Genomic DNA, 12,050 nt, shown 5'->3' on the forward strand with positions numbered 1-12,050 from the left:
CAACTGGCAGAAAATATTTTCAAATCATTTATCAGACAAGGGGTTGATATCCAAAGTGTATAAAGAACTCACACAACTCAACAAGAAGACCCCAAACAACTCAATCAAGAAATGGGCAGAAGATACGAACAGACATTTTTCAAAGGAAGATATACAGATGGCCAATAGGCACATGAAAAGATAGTCAACATTACTAATCATTAGGGAAATGTAAATCAAAACTACGATGAGATATCACCTTACACCAGTCAGAATGGCTATAATTACCAAGACCAAAAACAACAAATGTTGGAGAGGTTGTGGAAAAAGGGAACCCTCATACACTGCTGGTGGGAATGCAGACTGGTGCAGTCACTATGGAAAACAGTATGGAGATTCCGCAAAAAACTAAAAATAGAACTACCATATGACCCAGCTATCCCACTACTGGGATCTACCCAAACAACTTGAAGTCAACAATCCAAAGTAACATATGCACCCCTATGTTCATTGCAGCACTATTCACAATAGCCAATTCACAGAAGCAACACAAGTGCCCATCACCAATGATTGGATAAAGAAGATGTGGTATATATATACAATAGAATACTACTCAGCCAAAGTAAAAGACAAAATCATCCCATTTGCAACAGCATGGATGGACCCTGAGGGTATTATGCTAAGCGAAATAAGCCAGACTGAGAAAGACAAACACCAGATGATTTCACTTATATGCAGAATACAACAAATACATGGACAAAGAAAACAGTTCAGTGGTTACCAGGGGAAGAAAGGTGGAGTGTGGACACAGGGAGTGAAGCGGAGCACTTGTGTGGTGACAGACAAAAAATACTGTACAACTGAAATTTCACAACGATGTAAGCTATTTTGACTCTTAATTAACAAAATAAAAATTAAAAATTTTTAAAAAGTAAATTTACTAAGAAAAATTTTTAAAAAAGCAGTTCATTGAATCTGCTGTTTGGGAAATAGATTCTGGGAACAAAAATGGATGCAAGGAGACCAGGCTTTGGAAGCTGTCCGAGTGAGAGATTTGATATTGATTTTTAGATATAACCCAAAACTCTAAATTCTCACAGGTCCTAGCTATGCTGAGGGTCAAAATGTTCCTGACATGATAGGCATGTGTTAATTAAGAAGAGAAGTTAGATTAAAATGAGGTAAACCTGCCCCAAGCGAGGCAAGCATTTGAACCATAATTAACTGCCATGGTTTTATGGGTATTTATCCAGATCCAACCCTTGAGCTTTATTAGCTCACTTTGAATTTTCATAAAATCTAATAGGGTGTTTTATTATATTCTTTGAGAAACTTTAACTGGAAAATATTTTGCAAGTTATAAGCATCATTTTTGTGGATACTAAGATATGGCATCATTTGCATGTGTTAAGGAAAAAGAGAACTATTGTGAACCATATAAATCCTTTTATATAACAATTGGATTTCAGCATTGAAAGAGAAAATCAGTATTAAAACATATGGAATAAGCAAACATATGTTGCCGAATAACCCAATAAAAACCAAATGTATTTCTAAAACTAGTATCTCATTAGTTTCTTTTTATTAGTTTTCTAGGGAAGCATGTTAGTCTTTAAGAAGAGTAGGAAAACCAGCTAGATAAAAACAAGCTTCCTTATAGAAAATTAGAAAATGCTTGTGTGTCTGTGGCGAGGATGAAGAGCTGTTAAAACTCCAACTAACTTAACTGAAACTAATCTTACCTTACCTGAAATTCTATTTCATCCTTATGGATTCTGAATTAGATTTTAGTAAAGAGGATTATTTCTAAATAGCACTATAATGATATATATCTTATTGATACAGCAATATTCTTCAAGTTTGTACAATTGTTCTCTGTCATAAGCTGATTGAAAATAGTTTCAAAAGAGTCAAATGAGTTTAAGGGAATGCCATAGATTATTTTCAGCATCTTTTCTATGGAGGATAGGTTCAGAAACGGAGATAAACCACATCCTTGTAGCTTCACTCTGAGTGAATCGGGAGAATAGAAGTTGTTGAGAAAAGCCTGAGGAAACGTCATCTGCCCATTTGCTGGGGAGTATAGACTCCAGGCCTCTAGTTAAGTAAAAACTGAATATAGTTCAAGGGCACGGGGCATATTCCATTAAGCATTTTCCCAGACATTACAATTATTTTGTATCAGCTGGGGAATTTGGATTTGAATTTAGTCTCCCCCCAAAATATACTAGGCTGCCTTACATTTCACCTGCTGCTTTGATGGATCTTCCTACGCAATCATGGTGCAGACTTGAGATCAATAATTTAGACCAGGAGGAGCAGCCACTCTGAGTAGGAGTAAGTGGAATTCAAGGCATTTTCAAGCAAATTAATTTTAATATTTCTGAACATAGTGAAGGCCTGAAACTAAGCTCTTTTAGAATTTCTCGTGTAACTTCACTTAATCAATAAAATATTTGTATTACATCACACAATAAAAAGAATGTACTTTAAAAATGCTCAAAGCCAGAGAAAATTGTTTGTATGTCTAAAGCAATTTAAATATACCCTTAACAATCTTTTTCTACAGTATTGATTTAGAAAATTGGTATTTTGTTCATTTGCAGTGCAAGAGGCAATATAATAAAAACAATAGACACCTGCCTTGGGAGTCCCATGGGTCTCCACAAAGTGTGTGATCCTCAGAAAGTTACTTAACGCTCTGAGTCTCAGCGTTTACATTTGAAAAGAGAGGAATAATAATGCCTAATTCATTATATTTTTGTGAAACTTAAACGAAATAAGGTTAAACAGAGCATAATTTTTGGTGTTATGGTAGAAAGTAAACATGAGTTCCTCTTCTACTCAATCGCTGAAATAACATAAATCCGCAAGAAGTATAACCTGAATTAACGAAACATTGTCTAGTGTGAAATGTTATTCATGAAAATTGAGTTCATGTTTGCATAAAAGTGATGAAATTATGTTATGTCTGTGCTGTAAACAGATGATATAAATATGCTGAGATTACAGACTATGGGAAGGCAGGAAACAAAATTAACAAAAACGAAATCTAAGATAGACGAAAAAAGGAAAACTGGAGGTGAGATGAATTCCAGATAGCAGACCTGGTTCGCACGGTAATCACCTGGACGCTTGAAGAAAGAGAAGAGGATGCACCACACACAGCAGAGGAACAACATGTTAAAACATAAAGAATTGTTATAGAGCAATACAAAAAACATGAAATACACAGACATAGCTCAGGAAATTGTAGAATCTTGAATAGATACTACGCAGCCTCGTTACAACTTTGGTAAGAAAAGACTATATCTACTTAAACCTAGATTAAGAAGATAGGGATGGGGAAAGGAGAGTAGGGATTTAAGAAAGTGGATCTCTTCCAAGAAAGAGCACTCCTGAGTTACAGCTGTCATTTAAATACCCATACTAGATCAATATAGTAGGCTATTTACTTAAAACTTAAATTTGGATTTTTCATTCATAAAATATATTGAGAAGCAATATAACTCTTGGGTTAAGATCACGAGCTTTGAGTTCATGCACTGCTGGGATGAAGGTCTATTCTACTTTCTGACAGTCGATGACTTAGGGAAGTTACTTAATTCTTCTAAACCTCAGTTTTCTGCCATAAAAGGACCATCATACTTGAAAAATTGTGTTAGATGAGGTTTGGATTAAAGTCAGATTGCATACAAAGTACTTAGCCAAGGGAGCAAGAGACATCAGTGATTGCTAGTACAGTTTCATGGTATTTATTATTACTTAACTCCCAAAATGTCTTAATAGGACTTTTACTGAAAATTCTTTTAATTCACAATTCCATCCACAATTCTTAAAGCCCACCACGAGTCAGAAGCTATGTGCTCAGCTCAGATAGTGGAGTCACTACTTTTGTTTGTGGCATCAGCTCTATCTGTTGGTGTACTAGACCCTAAGGCAGGGATGTTACCATGACCCTTGCCCTTAGAGCCCCAAATCCAGAAGAGTAGACACTTAATTATAATAAAATATAAACAGTGCCATTAAAGAATGATGTGAAAATGACATTAAAAGAACAAAGCAAGAAAGGAATAACTACCTTGATGGTGAATAAAACCTTCAAAGATTGAAGCCAAGGCTTGAACTAAAATATTCACTAGAACAGACTTTTGCATTCCTCCCTGTGACTGAAAATAAAATGTTCTCACTTTTCGAAAAAAAAAAATGTTAAGATGAGATAATTGGTTTCTTTTAGAAGTGTAAAGAAAATGGCAATGACATTTTGAATTGTATGTCATGCCCATGAATAAGGAAACATCAGACATTTAGGGATTGTAAGCATCCCTAAATAAATTTCCATTCCAATTACCAAAATATATATAAATGTAGAAATCAGCAAAAAGGAATAACATGCCCAGGTTTGACAAGCATCTGAAGCACTATTGTTGCAATAGGATCTTATATAAAATTTCATCTATATCATTCAGCAAGCTCTACTTCAATTATCTAGACAGAAAGGGCTGCTGGGGAGGGAAGCAGAGAGATATTTCAGGGTTTTATTCTATTCCTGCAATTACTTTACCATAGATAGGGCTTTAGTTTCCAGCAGGGGTGGTAGAAAGAGAACCGATAACAGTTAGCATTAAAGGCATAAGTGAAGGATAACTTTTAACAAAGAAAACTTTCAAGTCACAGGGAATTGATTTAAGTATCTTATTAAACCAAATGTCCTTTGCAAGCTTAGAGAACTTGGGCTCAATCCTGGTAGGTAGAGATATCAGAGAGTTCTGAAGTGAGGAGTAGAATCTAGCAGCTAGACAGGGAAAAAGGAGAGTGAAAAGATGGAAATTTACCTCTGGTTTAAAGCAGGACTTCAGGTGGAAGCCGTGGTGGAAGTAACTGGCTGTGGGCATGAAAGGAGCTCAGCCCACAGAGAGAATCAGTTGGACAGGGCTGGCAAATTTCTCAGGCTCAAACATGTGAAACGTTGTTTAGAGTAAGGAATCAGGCCTCCCACTCATGAGACTTCCCAATTTTATTTGCAAACATTATGTAGTGAGGATATTGCTGACCACTGTTCCAGTTCAGGGTCCTCCCTATGGAGCTTCTCACTTCTGATCTTGCTAGTTCTCCACCTTTCTTTGTGCTTATGGATATCCTGGGGTGTCACAGGTAGCTGGGTGATGAATGGAGAGTGGGAGAGATAAACATGCTTGTTGGGATCGTAGAAAAGGTAAATGCGGGCCAGAGCATATGCTGTATGAGAAGCATAAAAACAAAAAGGAAGTCGAGGCTGGGGAGGTAGACTGGGGCATGGTTAGAAATAGCCTAGTAAGTCACCCCCAAATTTAGACTTTAATTGTTCTGTAGGCAATGAGGACCTACTGGAAGTGCTTCTGCAAGGGAGTGATATGTTCCAGCCAGGCATTTTTAAAAGCATGAGTAGGGAGGGTGTTGTGGAAAAAACAGCATTTGAGACAGAGAGGCCGGTTAGGAGACTATCATAATGAAGAAAAAAATAACAGTGTTGAACCAAGATAGGGCAGCTCTAAGGAGAGAGAAAGAAAGGGAGAGAAAAGTTTGGGAGAGAGAGCTTTAAATGTGAGAGAGAGGGACACGGACAAAGTGACAATGACTAATGCTTTTAATCTAGGCAAATAGGAAATTAGTAATGCCATCCATACAGGATGAGGGAAGTATGTTAGAAAAAAAAAAGGTAGTGAATTTGGTTTGAGGCATGCTGAGCATGGAGTAGCAATATAACCATTAACGTAAAACAAAAACAGTAAAACATACTTTTTAATGGCATTTTTTATTCCCGTTAAGTAGATAACTAAAGGAAATCCTAACATTTTGAGCCAAAAACTAGGTAGTGATTTCTCACTTTACCAAAGAATTCTTTACTCTGATTCCACTAGATTCATTCAAATCATGACTTTGCCCAATACACCAAATCATGATTTTTTTAAATATTTAGATCTAGAGATAAATAAGAAGGGATTACTTTGTGATAGGATAATGTAAATGCAAACAAAAATTCTCTAGAGTAGAGAGAAAGTGAGAAGATAATGAGGGAAACAGAAGGAAAGGAAAAGACAAAAGCAAGGAGAAAGGCAGAGGAAGTCACAAGGGGAAGAGAAGGACATGAATCTAAAGGCAAGAGTAGCCAGCACAGGAAGAGCAAGAGATGAAGCATCTGAGATTTGTAGAAGGGTGGAGATTTGGACTTAAGGACAGAAAAGAAATCTTCTGATGTGAAGGATCAGGCAGAGCATGTCTTTCTCAAAGTCCAATACTCAGTTTGTCCAGTGTGCTCTTGGGGGTTACAGGAGGTATTTTTTCCCTTTAAGAAGGAACTTTGAAATAGCCTTGTAATCTATAAAGCCCCAAATTCTGCTTCTTATTAGCACCGTGACATTAGGCAAAGTAGTTTGACCTCAGCCTCAATGTCTGTATGTGTGAAATACAGACAACATCTAAATGCTTGATGTTAAAATCAAATGAGATAATGTAGTATGGTACCTGGTACATAGAAAGCATTCAATAAATGGTAGTTATTATTATGAACAAGAAAAAACTCATGTGGGTTCCAAATAATTTAATTTTCTGCCATTAGGTATTAATTAATTGCCCTTTCCAAGTCTCGTTTATCAAATGAAAGTTCACCGTGGGAAGGGTAAACTATTCCAGTCACTAACACTACAGTGTAGAGTCCTTAAACCAATGCCGTCTTCCAAGCAGCAGGAGAGATTTGAGGTAGCATGGTTACAAAATAGCATATGGAATACTAAAAAAAAAAAAAAAGCTATAGGAGAAATGGAGAAAACGCCATTTTAGAATTTGGCATGTCCTCTCCCAGCATCAAATGTAGGAGGAAGAATTAATATGATCCTGGCTTTCTCTTAATAAAGTCATTGTGTGTAAGAGACACAAGATTTCAAAGAGAGTGTTAAAACGATGAAACATTTTATAATATAGAGAAAAAAGCATACATAATATAGAATATAATACATAAAAAACATTATATAATACAGAGTAAAAAGATAAGATATGATTATAAATTTAGCAAAAGCACCAAAGAGAGAGTAAAAGACATGAATTTGAAATTAAGTTTGACATGGTTTCCAGAGTTCTCACCGGCATTGGAGGTGAGTTAGGGAGAAAAATCTACAGAAACTGAAGAGAAAGGCTAGGTCTATACACCATGGGACAAAGAAGAAGACTCAAGATTAAAGAGAGGATAGACTTTAATGAAGAGACATCCGCTCTCTGGTAAAGAGGAGTACGTATTGGCTTTCCCATCTAGTGCTACACTGCCTTGTTTACATTTCTTATTCAGCAAATGTCTCTCAATATTGATCCAGGAGAGTCTGTAAATTATTTTTGATAAATGCTACCAAATTAATAATTCTTCCTCAGATCCCACCATAGTGAAAATGAATAGCATATTTCTTTTTAAAAATTCAACCTTTTTTAAGAGAAGGTAATTTTAAAGAAGAAAGAAAATAAGTATTATAAAAATAAAATGTTATCATAAGTTTATCATACAAGACATGCCTAATTCTCATTTTAAAGGTGAATAATTCATGAATTTATGGAATAAGGAAATCAAGAAAATGATACCATGTACAGTCATGCACCACATAACAATGCTTCAGTCATTGACGGACCACATGTACAACAGTGGACCCGTAAGATTTGTACGATATAGCCTAGGTGTGTAGTAGGCTATACCTTCTAGGTTTGTGTAAGTACATTCTACGATGTTTGCACAATGAAAAATTGCCTCACTACACATTTCTCAGAATGTATCCCCATCCTTAAGTGATACAAGACTAAGTCCTTCCTACTGTTACAGTGGCAAACTTTTCTTTACAAATAAATAAATCTCAAATACAATTTTAAGTTATATTTTCTCAAATACATACATGGTGGTACACTGATTGCACTGATGGCCCCAATTCTTTCTCTCTCATGGTGAGTGGGGTGTTATGTTCCAGCCCTTGACTCTGAGCTTGGTCACGTGACTTGCTTTGGCCAATGGACTTTTAGCAGACATGATACCAGGCAGAGGCTTGGAAAACCCTTGAGCACTTCCCCTTGCTTGCCCTAGCTTCTCCATTTTCGCACCTCTGTTATCATAACCATGAGAACATATCTGGGCTACTCTTTCAGAAAATGAAACGTGGGGAAGAGCTGCATCTTCCTTCACCCTATCTGAAGCACTCCCAGCCCCAGTCCTGCAATTAATCCAGAGCTGACTGCAGATGCATGAGTAAGTGCACCCAAGATCAGCAGAACTTGTCAGTGTTTAGACTTGGGTGTAATAATAAGTGCATGTTGCTTTAAGCCATTGGTTTTGATGTGGTTTGTCACATGCCAATAGTTCCTTGATTCACAAACACATTCACACACACACACACATTTGGTTACCTCAACAGAATGATAATCTCATACTTCTAGTTTCCACCTTAGCACCATATACCCTAAACATATTTAATAGTTCTTTAAATGTTGATTGATAGACAAATCATACAGTAACTATGTTAATCATATTTTTTAATGTATTCAAGTGTTCTGGCAGTGATTTTTTTGTCTCAGGACTCTTTTTCACTTTAAAATATTATTGAGGACCCCAACAAGCTATTGTTTATGTAAATTATATCTATTGATATCTATGGTATAAGAAATTGAAACTGACAAATTTTTAAAGTACAAGAATAATAAGCACACATTCCGTTAGCCATCATCAGAGAGGTGATGTTATCACAAGCCCTGTGGCCTCTGGGAAGCTCCACTATATACTCTTGAGAGAATGAGAGTGGAAAAGACAGATGCGTTAATATTTGCAAAGGGCTTACAAACAGTACCTGACAAATAGTAAGTGCTATATGATGTTAGATAAATAAAAATATGTAACATAGCTATCCTGTATTTGTTTTCTGAATATCACTACCATAGTCTTTAAAATTATCGTGTGAGATGATAACATGCCTGCAAGAAAGATGTGTGGTAGTATTTAAATAGGAAGTATTACTATAACCACATTTTGCATGGTGAAGGATTCTTTCCAACATCAATTCAATAAGGATGTTACTTTTCTCACCAAAAAGCAAATCAGTTAAAAACTCTTGCATTTTAGAGGTAAAATACAAAGGTAGCTGAGCAAAAAACACACAGACACTGCTCAGAGCCACAGCATGACACAAATAAAAGAATAAGCTTTCAGTTACAATAATTGATTAGTAGCCTACATTTTGCAGATTTTGTGGAGGACTACAAAGCCTGTTTGTTTCCACTCAGTATCCATTATTCCACTCTCCCTTAGTTATAAAACCCTGGTTTAATCAAGAATACAATCCTATTCACATCTCAACAAAAAGAATAAAATATCTAGGAAAAAACTTAACAAAGGAGGTAAAAGAACAGTACACTAAAAACTATAAGACCTCATTGAAAGAAACTGAGGAAGACGTGAAGAAATGGAAAGATATTCTGTGCTCATGGATTGGAAGAATTAAAATAGTTAAAATAGCTATTTTACCTAAAACAATCTACAGATTCAATGTAATCCCAATCAGAATCCCAATGACATTTTTCATGGAAATAGAATAAACAATCCAAAAATTTATATGGAACAATAAAAGATCCCAAATAGCCAAAGCCATCCTGAGAAAAAAAATAAAGCTGGAGGTATCACACTCCCTGATTTCAAAGTATACTACAGAGCTACAGTAGGCAAAACAGCATGGCACTGGCACAAAAACATAAACAGATCAATGAAACAGAACTGACAGCCCAGAAATAAACCCACACATTTGTGCACAGCTAATTTTTGACAAAGGAGCCAAGAACATACAATGGAGAAAGGAAAGTCTCTTCAATAAATGGTGCTTGGAAAACTGGACAGCCACACGAAAAGAATAAAAGTAGACCATTATTTTACACCATGCACAAAAATTAACTCAAAATGGATTAAAGACTTGAATGTAAGACCTGAAACTGTAAAACTCCTAGACGAAAATATAGGCAGTACACTCTTTGACATCGGTCTTAGCTGTATCTTTTTGAATATCATGTCTCCTTAGGCAAGATAAACAAAAGAAAAAATAATCAAATGGAACTATTCAAACCGAAAAGCTTCTGCACGGCAAAGGAAACCATCAACGAAACAAAAAGACAACCTACCAATTGGAAGAAGAGATTCATAAATGATATAATTGATAAGATGTTAATATCCAAAATATATAAAGAATTCATACAACTCAACAACAACAACAAAACAACCTGATCCAAAAAAGGGCAGAGAATCTGAACAGACATTTTCCCAGAGAAGATATACAGATGGCCAATGGGCATGTGAAAAGATGTTCAACATCACTAATTATTAGGGAAATGCAAGTCAAAAACTACAATGAGCTATCACCTTACACCCATCAGAATGGCTATTACTAAAAAGACAAGAAACAACAAGTGTTGGAGAGAATGCGAGAAAAAGGAACCCTCATACACTGCTGGTGGGAGTGCAAACTGGTGCAGCCACTATGAAAAATAGTATGGCGATTTCTCAAAAAATTAAAAATAGAACTACCATATGATCCAGCTATACCACTTCTGAGTATTTACCCAAAAAACTTGAAAACACTAATTCGCAAAAATTTATGCACTCCTATGCTCATCACAGCATTATTCACAATAACTAAGACTGAGAAGCAACCTAAGTGCCCAACAACAGATGAATGGATAAAGAAGACGTGGTATGTATACACAACAAAATACTACTCAGTCATAAATAAAGATGAAATCCTACCATTTTTGACAACATGGATGGGCCTTGAGGGTATTATGCTAAGCAAAATAAGTCACAGAGAAAGAAAATTACCATATGATTTCACTCATAGGTGGAAGATAAACAAACAAACACATAGATATGGAGAAGAGACTGGTGGTCATCAGAGGAGAAGGGAGCTGGGGGAGGGCAAAAGGGGTAAAGGGGCACATGTGTATGGTGACAGATGGAAACTAGACTTCTGTTGATGAACACAATGCAGTCTATACAGAAATGGAAATATAATGATGTACACCTGAAATTTATATAATGTTATAAACCAATGTGGCCTCAATTAAAAAAAAAAAAAAAACCCTGGTTTAACTTAGAGTGGCAATGTCCTCTTTTTTAATTGTCTGCTGCTTGAGATGTGGAGGTAAGGGCTAGAACTCCAAAAGCCATCTCAGACTGTGAAGTGACCTGAAGCACAGAAGCCAGAAGCTGAGGATGATGAGTACGACATGGAAGTTCATATCTCTGATGAAAACGAAGAGTTGTCAGATAATGGTGAATTGTCTTCCTCCAGATTTTTACATGAGAAGGAAAGAATCTTCTATCTTGCTTAAGCCACTATTTTGGGGTATTCTCTTGGTCGCGTAGGTGCAGCCAACTTCATCTTAAATGACATATGTGATAATGAACTTTTTAAATTGAATATTAAAAAATCTTTAATTTTAAAAGAAAAAGAAAAACCAAATATTTGACTAAAAGTTTTCAATAATTTCAGTTCAGATGAATTGGGAATTAGCAGAACTTCATTGTATATCATCTGGAGTGAAGTGTACAGAATGATGCTTTACATTAACATAGATTATATGTATTTGTCATTTCATGGTTCATTTTCCATTAGTCTAATTTTTTTTTGTCTTCATAAAGCTTGAGTATTTATGGAGATAATTTTTTCTGTGATGTTTACAATAGAATTTGAAGCAAATAAAACTACCTCTTATCTACTGTCTATTCTGAGTGGTAGGTATAGAATTGCTTGTGAATTGTGTGTGAGTTTGCTATCTTTAAGAAGTTTTGCTCAAAATTTAAAAATTTAAGACCCTCCCTAAATTTTCAGAAGCATAGAAATGCTGCATGTTTGGACACTTGAAGGAAAGTAATACTTGATGAGAATCAAACAGCTGGACTCAACTCTGAGAATGCTACTGTATCAAGGATGTCACATCTTTAACAACTCTAACCTATACTGATAAAAAAATCCTCTCTCTGATCAAGCCTGAAAAATTACAAAATTATACAACAGGAGGGGAAC

General features: G+C 35.7%; 1 protein-coding gene across 2 annotated transcripts in view; it reads right to left on the reverse strand.

Moving 5' to 3' along the window:
* The window catches only part of LOC139041791 (tigger transposable element-derived protein 1-like), a 173,976-nt gene that overhangs the window by 135,905 nt on the left and 26,021 nt on the right, over positions 1–12,050 (reverse strand). The gene's annotated exons all lie outside the window — the stretch shown is intronic.

The sequence above is a fragment of the Equus asinus genome, chromosome 24 (assembly GCF_041296235.1).
Source record: "Equus asinus isolate D_3611 breed Donkey chromosome 24, EquAss-T2T_v2, whole genome shotgun sequence".
NCBI lineage: Eukaryota > Metazoa > Chordata > Mammalia > Perissodactyla > Equidae > Equus > Equus asinus.